The 7153-nt window shown below is 42.8% G+C and overlaps 1 pseudogene; it reads left to right on the top strand.

Annotated features, from left to right (window-relative positions):
- Positions 1 to 3778: 3778 nt before the first annotated feature.
- Positions 3779 to 5857, top strand: LOC119326070 (annotated as a pseudogene).
- Positions 5858 to 7153: the final 1296 nt, after the last annotated feature.

A 7153-nucleotide genomic window follows, 5' to 3' on the forward strand; every position in this document is an offset into this window, starting at 1 on the left:
CACTCTCCTCGATCCAAATCGCCGTGCTCTGCTCCTCCCTCCCTCCCCTCCGACAAGATCCCCACTTTATGCTCCTCCCTACCTCTCTCCCCCTCCGGCAAGATCCAGCGCGCGGCCTCTCTCTCCTCTGGAAAGCTCCACTGCCACCGCCCCACCCAATGCCGCCACCTCCACCCAACGCCGACCTCGTATCCACCACCCACACTCCCCCCTCGCCATGACCGCTTGGATGGATGGATGGGGAACCGGGACCGACGCACTGTTGTCCACCAGTTCCTCGAGGGAGGTCGGCGGACCATGGAGGCCCGACCCCAACCGACGCATGGACGGACGGATGGATGGATGGCCGGGGTGAAACCCTAGCCCCACACCCACCCATCCCCATCCCATCCCCATGGAGCTCTTCTCTGTTCCTCGGCAGGGACCCGAGCTTGCTGATGTGGTGGCCCTCGACTCCGATGAAGCCAAAGGTACATACGTCCCCCTCCTTCCCCTCGTCTTTTCTTCTTCTTCTTCTTCTTCTTCTTCTTCTGGATTTGCCCATCTGATTTGCGCAATTTGTTTGTTCAGGCCATCACCATCACCATGGAACAAGTCAAGGAGGAGGCCATCGCCATGGAAGGAAGGTCATGGTAAGAGGTGTGTGTGTGTGTGTGTTCCAGCCATGGTCAGGTCCAGATTTCGTGCTACTGTATTTACAGAGTAGTTAAGGATGTTTAGGTTTATGGTCACATTAGCCCCTTTCAAATTTCATATATTAATCAATGGAGCACTAGCAGCCAACCTTGGAGATGGGCGTGCAAGTGTCTGACCTCCAACCCTGAATGTGTTCTTTCCATATTTCTATAGCCACTAGTACCAAACTACCATTACAAACATGTCATATATATGAGTTGCTTATGTTCAGTAAATTTCATGAATGTATGAGTGTTTGTCCATCAAAATCAGGAGGTGTAGTATATATCTACCAGGGATAGTAATCATTGTTGCTTACATGTTACCATAGTGTTGTAGTTCATAGTAAATGCATTTCTAGTAGAAGTCATAATATATCAAGGACGGATAAGAGATCATCTACTTTCAGAAGGTTTTACTTGGTTGGTTGATTAGTGTTTTTCTGTAGAATAGACTCCAGGCTGTGTATAATGGGCATTTCGGGCTGTGTATAATGGGCATTTCTAATTCACGTGTATCATTGATTGTATTATTTTCCTGTTGAGTGACTTTTAACTATAGAAGAGAAATCATCTATTTCTTTGCAGTTTCATTTGACTTATCCTTTGGTTTCAACTATACATTAGAGTGTACCATTGACTGTATTATGCTGCCGCTGATGTGCTATTTATAGCTACAGTTTGACACTATTAGTTAGGCTTGCTGGACATGTCATGGTACACGCCTTTGTCTTTTTTAGCATCAACAAATGTTTATCTACTGTGAAGTACTATTAATTAGGCTAAAAATATTTTTGTTTTCTGGTGCCTATGGGTTCTTGGCCTTTGTTTTTCTGTTATGCTATGTGCTGTGCAAATATACATAAACCACACTAACCTACTGCTGCTATTTTCAGGTACGCCATCACAAAAGCCTTCTGTGTTGCTTTTGTCATGACATTCTTCTTGGTATTTGCCGCTATGCTAGTCGGAGGTGCTGCTGCTACATTTGGCGGAGCTACCGCTGCCGCCCCAAAGGGCAACCTTCATCAGACACTACCTCATAACAGTGCCTCAAAGTTCTGTGCCCCATCTCCCCTCTTTCTAAATTATCGAACAAACTATGCCAAACAAAACTCATATGCTTATGTTGCGCTTACTTTTAATCTTGTGAACAGGCTAATTTAGAGGATGTACTGTAGTTCCACTCATTTATTCTATGTGATGAGCTTACTTTTGTACTGTAGCCACCTTCTTGTTTACTTTGCTGAATCCTGTCTTGTGTACTAATCATGAGTTACTAGCATTTGGCTTCTCTGTGCTAATTAAACCTGATAAGTATGTATACTTCTTTGAGATACAAATTCCACATTGCATGTTTATGTGCTAATTAAACCTGATAAGTATGTATACTTCTTTGAGATACAAATTCCACATTGCATGTTTATGAGGTTCAATTTCTACAGATGTTGCCAAATGAATGCGTCAACATGTCTGTCCTTAGGGGTTGTTTTAAACCGCAAATGATCTACTGTATCAATTTTTTGCTGTTCAAAGATTGAAATCCTGGTTCATTTTCAAAGATCGAAACGTTGTTGACCCTGTTCTTCTATGCTTAAATGGTAAAAATGTCACATTTTGCTTGTTCTAACCATTTTTCTTGATAACTTGTAGATGCTGGCCTTCATTCATGTTTTGTCGTGAGGTCCAGGATGAACAAGTTGGGAGAAGCATTGGAGCTAGTCATACTATGATAGTTATGTTACCTCATGTGAACATTTTTTTATTGTAAACTTGATGTGAACCATATTTTTCTGTAATAATGTGTTACCAGGATGAACCATCCTTGCTGTGTTACCAGGGTGAACAAGTTTGATAGTAATAATGTGCCAAGTTTGGCTCCTTCTGATTGTATTCGTGATGTGTACCATATTTTTCCTGATTAGTCATGCTCTGTTTGAAGCATTTTGTTTTCTCTCTGTTCGGATTTAAATATTGTTATTTATTTACAGGAAAATTGAGATCTGAAGAATGTAACAATGACAATTGGGACCCACTTGTTAGAACCTGACAACTGGGTCCCATCTCACTAGTGGGCTCATATTTTGGAAAAAATAAAATAAAAAAGGCCATGGCCTAGAAAATAAAAAGGCTGAATTCTTGGGCCAGGCCCATGTAGCTAATAAAAGCACAGGAAAAAAATATAGAAAGGCCGAATTGTTGGGCTGGGCCCATGTAGAAAACCGAATTGGACCGGGCTGAATCTTGTGCCACATCAGCTTGCCACGTTGGATGCCTACGTGGACTGGGGAGGCTGCTAGTGACCAAAATGCCACAGTAGGAATATTTTGGTCGTAAACGTCCACGACCTTCTCACAGAGAAGGTCGCTATAGTCAGTTTACGACCCTCAGCTTTTGACCTTCTGTTTTTGGTCACAAAAAGGTCGCAAATGAAAAACTATGACCTTTCAATGACCAATAGTGGAGGTCACAAGATAGCATATTTCTTGTAGTGTGAGACCGAAACGTTACGAACGGAAACAGAGAGTTTGCAATCCCATCTCGGTGAGACCGAGATCCCTATCGGTGAAACTGAAGTGATTAGGGTTTGTGGCATTGGCTATGTCAAATGAACTCGGTGGCGCCGGATAGATCAAATTGGTGGGGCGGAGTTTGACCTTTAGGTTTAGGACGTATGTGGAAATGAGAAAGTGGCTGGGGTTTTTGGAGCATATGACTAAGCATTTTGAGCAAGTAAGCCATTAAGCAACACCTCATCCCCTTTTAATAGTATTGGCTTTCCTATGGACTCAATGTGATCTTAGATTACTATAATGAAAATGTAGAGTCTTGAGCTTGGTGTCAATATATGTCCTTAGCATTTTGAGGGGGCCATGCCATGCCAATCATTGAACTTTCTGAAATGATCATCTTGAAAGAGTATTAGTTCAATGAGCAATATGTTGTTAAGAATTACCAAAACCACGCAGGGATTAGTTGCACTTTCACTTGGGAATCTACGATGACACAAAAGATCCATGTGGTATGAATATCTCAGGCACAAACACCTCTAAACAAAAAAGGAGGAGTTGTAGTATTCTACAACTTATACTTCCCTTATAAATAATTTAGGACTAATGTACTACAAAGGCATCTACCATAATTTCTGCTGGTATAACCCCTAATGTGCCCTCTGGTGTTGGGGTGACATAACTTGGGGCCATTCGGTTTCGACAGACCTTGTTAACTGGATACAGGTTGAACCTGTGATAGAACCAGATAACCCTAGTGACATAGACGGCTGCTGGACCGGTTCAGCCACAATTCTATCTGGTGGTCAACCGGTCATCTTATACACCGGTGGCATCAGAGACAAGTGTTAGGTCCAAAACCTTGTGCTTCCCAAGAACCCATCTAACCCGTACCTGAGAGAATGGACCAAAATCGACAATAACCCAGTGATCCAACCGGTAGTACCGGGTTTGAACAAAAGCCAATTTAGAGATCTGACGACCGGTTGGATCAAACCAGATGGACTATGGAGAATAGCAGTTGGTGCCGAGATGAAAAGCTACACTGCTGCACTTTTGTACAAGAGTGAAGACTTTCTGAGTTGGACAAGAGTTGATCACCCACTTTATTCTCATAATTTGTCCAATATGTGGGAGTGCCTGGATTTCTTTGCGGTATTGCCGGGCAATAACAGTGGACTGGACATGTTCGTAGCGATCCCAAGAGGCGCCAAGCATGCCCTCAAAATGAGCATGGGTTACTTTGACAAGTACTTGATTGGGTTTATGATCTCAAACGTGATGCCTTTGTGCTAGATACTATCGTAGATGACTGTCGGCTGTGGCTGCGGATAAATTATGGTGATTTCTATGCTTCAAAGTCATTCTTTGACTCTAAAAAGGGTAGGAGGATCATATGGGGTTGGTCTAAGGAGGCAGATTATCGTTCAGATGATGTTGCAAAAGGTTGGGCAAGAATTCATGTAAGAAAATCTGCCCCTAATTGGCTGTGCTTCATATCATATTGGAATAATGATTTAGTTGATTTAGCAAATCAATGTAACATATTCAAGCTCAATTTTTATTATGTTTAGACAATCCCCATGACGATTTGGCTAGACAGCAATGGCAAGTAGTTGCTGCAATGGCCAGTTGATGAGATTGAGTCCCTTCGAACAAATGAAATCAACCATCAAGGACTTGAGCTCAACAAGGAAGATATGTTTCAGATAAATGGAGTTGACACTTTTCAGGTAGTTTCCTTTTCACTGACAGGCTTACTTGGTCTTCAGGGGAATTTATGTTATTTCGAGAAGTCTCATGCCAGTAAGAACTGTAGGGCCTTCTAATAATTACTAATTATTTTAATAGTGCATTTTTCAGGAGAAGGATAGGTAGATATTCTGAAGCTTTGGTGTGTCGTGTATTTTTAAGAGCAACTGTAGCTAAACATGCACAAGTTTTCTTGAAACAGGCTGATGTGGAGATATATTTTGAGCTGGTGTCCATCAATGTCGCTGAACCTTTTGATCCTTCCTAGCTTTTGGACCCTGAGAAGCATTGTTGTGAAGCCGGTGCATCAGTTCATGGTGGTATAGGGCCATTTGGACTTGTTATTCTGGCCTCCAACAACAAGGATGAGCACATTGTCGTGCACTTCAGAGTCTACAAGTCACAACAAAAGTACATGATACTCATGTGCTCTGATCTAAGAAGGTCAGTGCTTATGTTTTTTAACTTAATTTTGCTTAGTCTTCTCCATAAAAGTCCAAAAACTAAATTGATTTTTTTCTTTTCTTAGCACATGTCTTCCATCAGACCATCACTGTACACACCAGCCTATGGAGGCTTCTTTGAACTTGATCTTTCAAAGGAGAGGAATATATTTCTCAGACTCTGGTAAGCTAAGGAGGCTCTGTTATTTCTCCTTTTGTTCACTTCCTATATGTCAGAGTTGAAAATGGATGGATGGATGCTGCCTTGCAGATTGATTGGTCGGTGGTGGAGAGCTTCGGTGGTGGTGGTAGGGTTTGCATCACGTCCAGAGTTTATCCAGCGGATCTCAATGATGTCGGGAAGGTCCACATGTATGCCTTCAACAATGGACGTTCCACGGCCAGGGTGCCACAGCTTAGTGCATGGACCATGCGGAAGGCACAAGTGAATGTGGAGAAGGGTTGGAGTGCTATTTAAAATAGAGGGGCAATTTGATTTTCTTTATTCTTTTATCATTCATGAGCACTGCCTGGCAGAAATGAGGACATTCAACAGGAAAAAATAGCCTATCATTTCTTTGATTTCTAGTATTCATATATTGTACTCCCTCCATATCAAAAAATGTCTTGAATTTTGATACATAGGGAGTTATAAACATCTTAAATTTTGATACATAGAGAGTAGTTACTACTCCCTCTGTAAAGAAATATAACATAGTTTAGATCACTAGGGAGTACTACCTCCGTCCTGGTTTATTGGTCCCCATTGTAATCAGTATTAAATTTTGACCATAAATTTAACTAACAAAATGTTCATGCATGTCATAAAAAATTAGATCACTGAAAACTATGTTCAAATACGAATCCAACGATATAATTTCTGTTGACATGCACTAACATTTTGTCAGTTAAATCTTTGATCAAAATTTAGCACAAATTATAAAGGGGACTAATAAACCAGACGGAGGTAGTACTTAGTAAGCCCTTCTCATCTTAGTTACTTGCATCATTTATTATAGAAACGCGCACTAGTCATTAAATTCACGGGAAGAGTACTTCAGTCACACGAAATAATCTCTTGAAATGTTTTGAAGTGGTCACAAGACTCTGTGAGCAAACATGTCATATACCCTTTCGTGGTGCTGAGGTGTTATGTCGACTAGTCATTCTTGTTGCAAAAAAGTACACGGTCTCTATTTATGGTGGGAAGTTCAATGGAAAAAGTGTTTGACCCTCGCATCGTCCCCATGCGGGCGATTTGAGGGTGACTAGGATACCCCCTCCCTTCCCCTCTTCTCCTTGCCACCGCCGGCGGTAGCCATAGGGATTGCCTACGCGGCCGCAAATGACGGTGGCGGTGAGGTCTCGGCTGCTCCCTTGCTCAGGTGTAGGGACTGTGGGTACCGAGGTGGGAACCTCACATGGAGAGGCGATATTGTCTGAGCGGCAAGGGCGTTTATTGATGCGGGCTTGTGAGGCGACGCTGAGTGCGATGCGTGGTTCGTGGGCTGCACAGTGGCCTCTGGCATTAGATTTAAAGGTCGGTGCCCCACCTTCCCCACTGGCTCACTTCCTAGTGAATCAATTTGTTGGTCACTAGGGCCCTATTGGTCACTAGTTGGGTTGTATGACGTGCTAGGTGGTATGTGTATCGGAACCAAGAGAGCCCCTCTTTGGCCTGGCCGATCACGATGGTGGCAACCCTCTGCAGGCACTGTGCTCCTCCTAGGAGGCACTCTCGATGTCCCCTCCCCCTCGATCCAAGGTGAAAATA

This window comes from Triticum dicoccoides, chromosome 6B, assembly GCF_002162155.2.
Source record: "Triticum dicoccoides isolate Atlit2015 ecotype Zavitan chromosome 6B, WEW_v2.0, whole genome shotgun sequence".
NCBI lineage: Eukaryota > Viridiplantae > Streptophyta > Magnoliopsida > Poales > Poaceae > Triticum > Triticum dicoccoides.